Genomic DNA, 12,149 nt, shown 5'->3' with positions numbered 1-12,149 from the left:
GTGGTTGAGGGTCTGCCTGCCGATGCAGGGGACACGGGTTCATGCCCCGGTCCAGGAAGATCCCACATGCCGCAGAGCGGCTGGGCCCGTGAGCCATGGCTGCTGGGCCTGCGCATCCGGAGCCTGTGCTCCGAGATGGGAGAGGCCACAGCGGTGAGGGGCCCATGTACTGCAAAAAAAAAAAAAAAAAAAAAAAACAGTCATAGTTTGGGCAATTTTTTGATATTAAGGGATGGTAAGTTCAGGACAGTTAAGATCTTAGTCAAGAAAACAGTGACAAAGAAGGTGAAGAGGTAAGTTTAAGCTAAATTGTGGGGAAAAATATTTATTGGCTATGATTTAACCCAGAAAATGAAAACATGGTGACATTATTACATGGCACACTCTTATTTAAAATGCAATTATTAGGCTATAATTATTATTAAAGTACAGATTTAAGACTTTACAATAAACGCCCAAGAACCAATACCATACACAATGGTATTTTTAGCATTATCACCTTCATTGTTGTCTACTTTGCTCATTGAATTTGTGGCTATAATGAAGCAGGAACTCTTCTAAGAACAGGAGACACATAGGAGGTATTTTCCAATGGAGGCTAAAAAATAATTAATATGAATATATTCTATTGGAGCTTACAGTCTAACAACGGGGACAGGTATTGGTAAAGTATTCAGATAAAGAGCTCCATAACCATAATTGTGGAAATGGCAATGGTGGAACTATACAAGGCTCTTCAAGAATTAATAAAAGTGATGTGGCTCAGGCTTGATGTGCAGAAAGAACTCTCTGAGTTAGTGACACTTAAAATGAAATCTAAAATACTGTTGGGAGTTAGGCAGGCCAATAAAAAGGAGAGAATGGAAGGAAAGAAAAGAGGGTGTTGTAGGTAGTGATAACTAGGCCATGAGTGGAGAAGAATCCTGCCACATAGGTGTAATCAAGAAAAAAATGATACAGAAAATATATTACCTGCCATTTTGGAGCCCATATTAGTGAGTATCAACTAGTGAACATGAAACAAAACAAATCTATACAATATTAAGTTTTAGGTTGTGTTCATATTTCACACATCTTGTTGAAAACAAAACAAAAACCATAGACTTTTGAAGCTTTTTCTGAGTTTATTATGTCTTTGAACTTATACATTTATGTACAGGTACTTGACACTATGTTGAGTGTTTCTCAAAGTGGAATCCAAGGACCATGTGAAAAACAATCCAGAGAAAAGCTTATTAAAAATGTATATTCCTGGACTTCAGCATCTTTCATTCACACATACTGAATGAGAATTCTCAGAATGAGAATCTTTACATTTTAATAAACTTCCCTGTTTGTATTTATGCACACTACATTTTGAGAATCACAAATGTAGAGACAGTGTCAGGGGGGTGCTATTCCCATGTCCCTGCCAATATCAATAACGAAATAATTTATGTTTCCTTTGCCATTTGAAGAAAGTTAGAATGAGCACTCTAGAACACTCCATGACCTTTACTTTCAGAAAGTAAGGAGAAAGTATATCTTTTCTGGTGAAATGAGGGAAAGTCCATAGAGTCCTTTGACAAAAGGCAGAATCACCGCATTAAAATGAAATAAGCATAAATATGGCTCTCTTATTTTTCCTTTTTTTTTAACCATCACTATATCAAGGAGAATGATTTTTTTCTCCACCTCTTTTGACATTCACTAGTAAACCGGCTGAGGCAGGAACTCTCCCTCAATGGGGAGGTTTGCAATCTCCAGTGAAAGGGTATTTAAATTCACTTTAGAGAAAGAGGTGGGAAGCAATTCCACATCAAATCCAGCGTTATCAGAAACTCTTAGATTGTAGGTAGTAAAGCTGTTTCTTTTTTTTCATTTTCCCTCTTGCAACTTGGTTAGAGCTCAGGATGTGTAGGTTATGGATTGGTACCCTAAAATCTCCACCACAGATTAAATGTCAAGTAAAACCTTTTTTCTTTCCTTTTTTTTTTTTTTTCTTTGCGGTACACGGGCCTCTCACTGTTGTGGCCTCTCCCGTTGCGGAGTACAGGCTCCGGACGCGCAGGCTCAGCGGCCATGGCTCACGGGCCCAGCCGCTCCGCGGCATGTGGGATCTTCCCGGACTGGAGCACGAACCCGCGTCCCCTGCATCGGCAGGCGGACTCTCAACCACTGCGCCACCAGGGAAGCCCTCAAGTAAAAATCTCTACAACTTCTTCAGAAAGAAGGGATTTTTATCTTCGAAAAAAGAAGATTATGTGATGCTTTATCAAATTTATCAGGTTAATACAAGGAATATAAAGTCCCTGATATTAACCCTTAGCATAATTAAACTATCAAGTCCCACTTACACACATGTATTGTCTTGTACCTCCTCTTTAACAATATTGAAAATGGAAGGGAGGAAATCATTAGTGAAATAATTCAAAACGATTTCCCATAACTGAAAGCCATGGTTTTCCAGATTGAAGGGCCCAGAGGGTAGCTGGATAAAATCAGTTTGGCTTAAGGTCCACAATTTTAAAACACTCGGGTAACGATAGGATCCTGCTAGCTTCCAGAGGGTTGGGGAAAAACAGTTCACATGCAAAGGATGAAGAATCAGAATGCTTTCTGACTTCTCAACAACTCTGGGAGCTAGAAGGTAAAGGAGTAATGCTTTCAAAATCCTGAAGAAAGATGATTTGCAACCTAAAATTTCATGCACAGCCAAACTTTCAGTCAAATATGAGGGTAGAATCGAACCATGTAGTGTCTCAAGATATTCATCACCCATAAACACTTTCTCAGTAAGCTAATGGAGAATGTTGTAGACCAAATCAATAGGGTAAATTCATAGAAAGCAAGACTGTGTACAGAAAACAGGAGCACTGATGCAGGTTTAGAGAGGATAATGATGACGGGAAATCATGGAATTATAATAGTGGAGCATATGTGCAGTGCAATTACCTTAGGTAAAAGATTTCCAAGATGGATGTTTCCAAGAAAAGGAAAATTGAACTAGTAAGTCACCCTACATGATTGACTGTGTGGAAAATAGTACTGAAAAGTCTTGCTGGGTGTAGGAAGAATTAGCAGCAGGGACCAGGAAATTAATCAAAGAGCAAAACAAAGAAGCTATTATATCCTGAAAAACTTAAGATATGACACATAATCACAATACATTCGCAATCCTCATCTGTGAATAACATTTTCTGAGTGTAAATTTTAACACTGAATCTCAATATATGAGATTTTCAGAGATGGGAGAGGAGAACTAGACAAGATGGCAGCTTAAGTGGGCTAAATCATCATCTACCATAATGGGAAAACAATAATATTTAAAATTGATAAATCAAAGATACATATTAAGTATTTAAAAATATAGTGATATATAAGTGCCAGAATATAGAGTTAAACAAGTTCAAGGTGGTTGCTCCTAGGTTGGATGAAGTAGGGAAAATTCTTACAGGTAACTGTGTTGTAGGTGTTTCAGTACCATTTGAATTATTAAACTATGTTCATGTATTCCTTTGGAAAAAATGACATTTTTCTTAAAAATGAATTTTAAAGGCTTAGCTAATGTGCAATAATAAATATAAAATGCTTATAATTAATAATCTCAGTAAATGAAAGAAAGAGAAACACTTCTCCCCCATCAGATTAACAAAGTTTATAAAAAGAGTGGATGAGAGGATCAGATTTGATGAGGATTTGGGGAAATGTTGGTGAGGATATAAAATGTTCAAGAAAACAATTTACAAAGTATATCAAGAATCCATGATATGCTCTTTCCGAAATTACAGAAATTTTGTTTTTTTCTCTTGGCCTGGAGGAGTAAATGGTCAGCTCTGCAAAAGTCAAAGGTAGTCATTGCTTCACTGTTTATGATTGTTAACTACAGCCGAAGCCTCCGCTACAGAAGACTAGTCAAATCAAGTCAAATACTATCTTTTTCTTGAGACTTTCTCTTACCAGACCAATTAAAAGGGAAACTGGCATACTTCTTATCTAGTCTTTTAAAATTTTTCTGCACAGTACTTAACCTGCATCTGGCATACTCCATGGTTTACTCACTGGTTTGCTTATGGTAGCTTCTTTCCAAGGGACTGTAAGATCCATGAAGACAGGGACTTTTAAAAATTCATAATTGTATCAACAAGACCTAATAGTATTGTATCAATGTAGCATATGCCTAATAAATATTTTCATTAAAATATTAAAACAGAGAGTATGTAGATGTTATTTTGTGATATAGAATTGAGTTTATTGATCTATAGATACTGTATATTGATCTAGAGCTATTATTTATTAAGAAGAGAATGATATAAGATATAATTTGACTTTTATAAGATTACAAATTTTGCATGCATAGAAAAGGAAGAGAAACCAATACATTACATCATTTTTATATGTTTCCATTTTGCCTATTTTTTTCCTGAAAGTTTTTCCAAGGAACACTGGATATGCAATGAAAAATAAAAATCAATTCATGTTTAATTCATGAGCTAACCATTATGAGTCTAGGTATTTTAGGAATGACACTGAAATACTTTACTCTTTTTCCATAAATGCCTCTATAAGGCAGATTCCAAGTTGATTCAGAGATTGTAACACTTAACTGTTTAAGCACCTCACCCTCTCAGAGACCGGAACCAATCACTCTGCCAGGCAACGTCATTGGCCGACAACGACTTCACAATTTACAAACGGACTACCAATTAACAGGGGTGAGATTTATAAAACATAAATGAAAATTCATAGCTATATCCTGGACAACAGAATAATAACAGTAATTTTCTGACTAAAACCTCCTCTACCACATCGTAACAGGCATGTGCTGCATCCTATTCAGCTGTTCTTTGGTGGGACCACCTGTTTACTGAATCCAAGCATCCAAGACATTCAAAGCTCTTCTGAGAGAAACAGTACAGTACAGATTGTGATTAAGAGCACAGACTCTAGGACCTAACTCCCCGGTTTCAAATTCCAGCTATGCTGCTCACTAGCCATGTGTTGACTTTGGTCAATTTGTGTAAGTTCACTGAGACTAAGTCTTTCATAACTGTGAGACTAATTGGAGTACGACTTCTTAGAGTTCTTATAAGTTCGTATATGACTTATAGTATGTAAATTACTATCAATAGTGCTTAGTACATTTCTCTCTATATAAGCATTTACTAATTACATTAATTATATTTACACATATATAAATATAGATTCATATTAGCATTGCTTTTACATAGTATCAGTGTGTATTTTAATATAATATATAAGCATTTAGAATTTCTAACCACATTGGATAACAAGGATTAACTGAGGGGTTCCTATTCCTCAATCATTTGGGCAATGATCAAGGACAAATATTAATGTCTCACAAGGACATGAGGAAAACTATGAAACATGAGGAAAACTATGAAACATGAGGAAAATTATTTTTTGAAACAAGAAAAGTTATTCACAGCAGAAAACTAACAGCACCAAGAATGTAGAAGGAGAAAGAACAAGAACCAAGGAGCCCAAAAAAGACAGGATGTCTTGGAATTTTTGTTCAGAAACTGTAAATGGCAAAAAGAGAAAGTTTGAGGGGAGGATATTGAGAGTGTCAGAGATTGAAAATGAAATTTTTAAGATATCTTGATTTTTATTTTATTGAAAAACAAACCAAAATTGGAGAGTGTTTTTTCTGGGACCATTGCTCTCAATTGCCACCATACACAGGCTGGGCTATATGAGGTACACAGCTCTTCAAGCAGAGATTAAATTTCTGGTAATGAAGTACCAAGCTGAGAATTCCCTCCTTCTGAGACTGTACCCTGCTTCTAACCCGACTCTAAATCAACAGAAACAACCAGGTAGCAGGGACAGTATGTTTTTTCACAGTATGAGGCCCCATATATTTGTTTCTGAGATTGCTTTCAGCCTTCTGTGTTCTCTCTGGTTTTGGATGGGTTGATATTTTTCCTTCATCCTCATGTGCTTAGTCTTAAATAGCTATTAAAGGAAGGAATGGGAATGTCAACCAAAGCAAATGTGCTCACTATGCATTCCACAAAGCAGGCTGACACCAAATTACCATTTCACAATATGTATCTGGGCAAGCATGATGTTTGTGGCTTTCTAACTTGTTGATACTGGTTCTTTCTCTGAAAGAATAACTTCTAAATTTCTCTTTTTTCTGATTTCTGACCAGAAAGTAATTTCTTTCAGCTTGAACAGGAAACATTATGGCTTCTGTTCAGCTTTCTAGAGATTTATTGGAAACTCTGTCATTTCCTATAGCGTTTCTTAATGTCTTCATACTACCTAAATTACCTATTCTGGGAAGGATTGAGGCCCAGCTATGATCAATATTCTATTCACTCTTCTGAAATTAGAGATAGGGATTCATTGAGGAAGTCAGCTACTGGATAACTGTAACTGTTGCTGGGCTTTAGTGAAAGAAGCATGGCAATTAGAATTAAAATACTGAAGTTTTATAGGAAGGTTGTTTAGATTTTCTAAGCCAATTGGTTTAAAGTTTACAGTTGGATTAAAGAGAAACTAAGAGTGAATTTTGAGAGAGGTTGCGAGGAGGATTAAATGAAAAATGTATTATATGGTGTCGACTACTGTGGCAGACACAGTTGTCACTCTATCTACACTGCCTGGCACTAAGCATATTCATGTACACTGACTTTCAATTACAAGCACCTACAACTCTGCCTGGAGGATTTCTATGGCCACTACAGTCTTTAGGAGAGGCTCTCAATAGTTAGGTAGATTGGATGACATCCACTGAATTCTACTTAGCCTCTATACTTGGCCACTCCAGTGCTTTCATAAAGGGTCCGTGATCAGAGTAGCCATGGTAGAAGGGATTACGACTATGCATGGGCCAACTGCATGGGCTACTTCTCACCAGGCTGATTTTGCTACTACTGTTTTGAAACATGTGACCTGTCAGCAGCAACAGAAACTGACACTGAGTCTTGAGAAGATAATTCCTCAAGGAGTCAAGCCAGCCCCTGGATGGCAAGTTGACTGAAATGAAATTTCCACCTAACCAGGGAGGGAGGCAGCAATTCATCTTTACTGAGATTGATAATAGGAGTTTGCCATCTGCGTTCGTAGTTCCTCAGCAAGCCTTACCATGTTAAGTGCTCACAGAATGTTTTATCATCATGGGATCTCATGTAACATTGCCTTGACCAAGGGACCCACTTTATAATGAAGAATGTGTAACAGCGAACACATGACCACAGAATCCATTGGTTCTCTGACTATACCCCATCATCCAGAAGCAACTGGAATGATAGCATTTTGAATGCTTCTTAAATGTACCCTGGTGGTCCAGTGGTTAAGATTCCATGCTCCCAATGAAGGGGGCCAGGTTCCATCCCTGGTCAGGTAACTACATCCTGCATGCCGCAACTAAAGATCCCACATGCTGTTTGGAAGATCTCTCATGCAGCAATGAAGATCCTGCCTGCGTCAACTAATATCTGGCATAGCCAAATAAATAAGTATTTTTTTAAATGTACAACTGCAAGTACCAGATTGGGAAGAATGTTACTGTAGGTTCAGGATACTGTCTTTCAGAATGTGATACATATTTTGAACTAGTAACAGTACACGGTACCATGATCTTAATAATTAGAATGCTTGGATCCAACAACCAAGAGCTGGAATTACAAGTGCCTCTTTGAATTAATGTGGGTTCCTCCAGAGAGTGACCCTGAGGCAAGTAATTTATTGGAGAGGCAAAGGGCACATAATAAGGGTATGAGGAGATGAGATAGAGGAAGAAGGGAGCCAAATAATGCTGCTCTATCACACAGCTTTCACCATGAACCACAGGCTTGCATCTGGTGGAATAACTGTGAACTCACACAAGCTCAGAGTTCTCCCATCAAGAAGAAGGAATCTGGGATATTCACAGATAATTCCAGTCAGTACATTGTTGGGCACTGCTCCTGGCAGCTTTAATTAATTCCCTGGAATTCAGGCAAAGAAAGGAAGTTGTTAGCAGCTGGAAGTCAGGCTAAGCCCTGGGGTATTCAGGGTGAGGGTTTCGGTAAGACATTAATTGCATCTGTCCCAACCTCTCATGCTCACTCGGGGAAATTATGTTTCCAGGTTTCTCAACTTTAGGGTATTCCAGGTTAAAGATCCTGATTCCCAGTAGGAGAAACTTCTATCAGGTGATACAGTAAAGGGTTCCGCCTAACCTAATGCCATGGCTACCACCTAGTCATTCATGGTTCATATTGCCTGATTGTCTTAAGTTCAAAAGGGCATTACTGTCATGGCAGTGGTAATTGATCCCACTTTTCAGAAGCAGAGTAGTTTCTATATAATGGTGGTGTCAAGGAGTATGTCTGGAATTCAGGGAAGTCACTAGGGCAGCTCTTGGTGCTTCCATACCTAGTAATAAACAGGCATAGAGAATATTAGCAATTACCACTTGACAAGGGCATGGTATTCAGGTGCTCAGACCCCTCAGTGATTGCCCCACTAGGCAAGCATCCCAGACCCACAGAAGTGAGACCTGAGGCTGATGGGAAACTAGAATGGCTGGCAGAAGAGGCAAGGTATATGATTACGGCCTTGGACCCAGCTGAAGGAGTGAGGAGTGTTCCCTGTTGTATGCCTTGGTTTTGTTGTTGTATAGATACATGAGAGAGAGAGAAATAAAAGAAACTGGTGTAAGTACTAAAAGTTAGTGGTGTAGTTATAAATTGATATAGGCCACAAAAGAGAAAACATTGATTTGGTTGGAATAATCAAAATGTTGTGTTATTAATATAGGAAGTGTTATCCAGATAATGTTTTTAAATAGCACTGATAACATGTTCGATATTTTACTAATCGGAAAGTATCAAAAACAGAAATACAGATCAATGGAACAGGTTAGAACGCCCAGAGATAAACCCACAATCATATGATCACCTTATCTTTGACAAAGGAGGCAAGAATATACAATGGAGAAAAGACAGCCTCTTCAATAAGTGGTGCTGGGAAAACTGGACAGCTATATTTAAAAGAATGAAATTAGAACACTTCTTAACACCATACACAAAAATAAACTCAAAATGGATTAAAGACCGAAATGTAAGGCCAGAAACTATCAAACTCTTAGAGGAAAACATAGGCAGAACACTCTATGACATAAATCACAGCAAGATCCTTTTTGACTCACCTCCTAGAGAAACGGAAATAAGAACGAAAGTAAACAAATGGGACCTAATGAAACTTCAAAGCTTTTGCACAGCAAAGGAAAACATAAAAAAGACGAAAAGACAACCCTCAGAATGGGAGAAAATATTTGCAAATGAAGCAACTGACAAAGGATTAATCTCCAAAATATACAAGCAGTTCATGCAGCTCAATATCAAAAAAACAAACAACCCAATCCAAAAATGGGCAGAAGACCTAAACAGACATTTCTCCAAAGAAGATAAACAGATTGCCAACAAACACATGAAAGGCTGCTCAACATCACTAATATTAGAGAAATGCAAATCAAAACTACAGTGAGGTATCACCTCACACCAGTCAGAATGGCCATCATCAAAAAATCTACAAACAATAAATGCTGGAGAGGGTGTGGAGAAAAGGGAACGCTCTTGCACTGCTGGTGGGAATGTAAATTGATACAGCCACTATGGAGAACAGTATGGAGGTTCCTTAAAAAACTAAAAATAGAACCACCATATGACCCAGCAATCTCACTACTGGGCATATACCCTGAGAAAACCATAATTCAAAAAGAGTCCTGTACCGCAATGTTCATTGCAGCTCTATTTACAATAGCCAGGACATGGAAGCAACCTAAGTGTCCATCAACAGATGAATGGATAAAGAAGATGTGGCACATATATTCAATGGAATATTACTCAGCCATAAAAAGAAATGAAATTGAGTTATTTGTAGTGAGGTGGATGGACCTAGAGTCTGTCCTAGAGAGTGAAGTAAGTCAGAAAGAGAGAAACAAATACCGTATGCTAACACATATATATGAAATCTAAAAAAAATGGTTCTGAAGAACCTAGGGGCAGGACAGGAATAAAGACGCAGACGTAGAGAATGGACTTGAGGACACAGGGAAGGGTAAGGGTAAGCTGGGACGAAGTGAGAGAGTGGCACGGACATATATACACTACCAAACATAAAATAGCTAGCTAGTGGGAAGCAGCCGCATAGCACAGGGCTTGGTGCTTTGTGATCACCTAGAGAGGTGGGATAGGGAGGGTGGGAGGGAGACACAAGAGGGAGGGGATATGGGGATATATGTATATGTAGAGCTGATTCACTTTGTTATAAAGCAGAAACTAACACACCATTGTAAAGCAATTATACTCCAATTAAGATGTTTTTTAAAAACTTTACATATATGTATTTAAGAAGTATAATTATGCATGATCTGCTATCTGAAAAGGTTGAAAACTTTCCATTGGTATGGGTAAGTGAAAAGATTGTTCTAAGCTAGAGGAAAAACATAAAAATCATATTTTTTCTCTTCTCATATATTCCACCACTCTCTTACTATTAATAGTCTTCATGTGTTACAAAATATTTTAACCTCAATTTTTCCTCTCTGAAATTATTATAGAATTCCAGTAATCAAGCATAATATATATTGGCCTCTTCATGATAAGTATTCAAGCCAAATTCTTTTGTGTAACACTATGTGGAAATGGGTCACTTTTAAAAAGTTTTTCAGCTTTAAAGACTCCTCTCTTAAGAATTCTTCATACTTGATTTACTTGCTAATTTCCTCCCTCCATAGGGAAACCAGTATTCATTTATATAGAACTTGATACAGCCATCTGGCAAAGTAACTAAATCAAGAATCACCTCTAGAAATACTTTTGACAAGAATTATTTCCTAGAATGATATTGTAATGTTATTCAATTGTCCCCCTTACATTTGGTACATGACACTGTGATGCGAAATTCCAAAACATTGCTAACACACTCGCTCTCACTTTCTGTCTAATATAAGATGAAGGATAACTTTTTAAAATTTTTACATTAAGGTTTAATGTCCAATTTATAATTTTACATACCCAAAGATGATAAAGTAAATGGCAACTTAATGAGAGTCATACAATTCAATTTGCTTACCTGGTCTTGGGTTTGTGATATATATGTCCTTAGGTATATTTTAAAGCAGCCTCATAATTTTTGAAAACAGTTGTAACGTAACTTATAAATATCTTAATATTTCATATGTAAAATATTTTATAATGGAGTGATTTCAATAAATCAGACGTCAGCCAGATATGCTGAGGATTTACTGAGCATGGAATATCATTTTTTTTTTTACATTTTTATTGGAGTATAATTGCTTTACAATGGTGTGTTACTTTCTGCTTTATAACAAAGTGAATCAGTTATACATATACATATATTCCCATATCTCTTCCCTCTTGCGTCTCCCTCCCTCCCACCCTCCCTATCCCACCCCTCTAGGTGATCACAAAGCACTGAGCTGATCTCCCTGTGCTATGCGGCTGCTTCCCACTAGCTATTTTGCGTTTGGTAGTGTATATATGTCCATGCCACTCTCTCGCTTTGTCACAGCTTACCCTTCCCCCTCCCCATATCATCAAGTCCATTCTCTAGTAGGTCTGTGTCTTTATTCCCGTCTTACCCCTAGGTTCTTCATGACATGAATATCTTACTAAAGGCTGTGGAGAGATGGAAGTGATTAATTCCTTCAAAAAAAGATATACTGGGCTTCCCTGGTGGCGCAGTGGTTGAGAGTCTGCCTGCCGATGCAGGGGACACGGGTTCGTGCCCCGGTCCGGGAAGATCCCACATGCCGCGGAGCGGCTGGGCCCGTGAGCCATGGCCGCTGGGCCTGCGCGTCTGGAGCCTGCGCTCCGCAGTGGGAGAGGCCACAACAGTGAGAGGCCCACGTACCGAAAAAAAAAAAAAAAAAAGATATACTACCTTGGCCCTCAAGGAGCATATAGTCGAGTAATAATGGCAGGTAAGTGAACAATAGAGCCTAAGAAAACCTTTAAAAGGAAATATATACAGGAAGCTATCTTAACCCAGAGTACAGCTATGTCTCCTTCTGAGCGAAGAGATGAGGTTGGTTGTGTGTCTTAGAGAACTACAAGTTGGCCAAAGAAAGATGCTGGAAAATTGTATTCAATGCTGAGGACTTACAGGAAAAAGACTTGGATTTATGA

This window comes from Lagenorhynchus albirostris, chromosome 3, assembly GCF_949774975.1.
Source record: "Lagenorhynchus albirostris chromosome 3, mLagAlb1.1, whole genome shotgun sequence".
Classification (NCBI taxonomy): Eukaryota; Metazoa; Chordata; class Mammalia; order Artiodactyla; family Delphinidae; genus Lagenorhynchus; species Lagenorhynchus albirostris.
Note: the sequence above shows the minus strand (reverse complement) of the source record.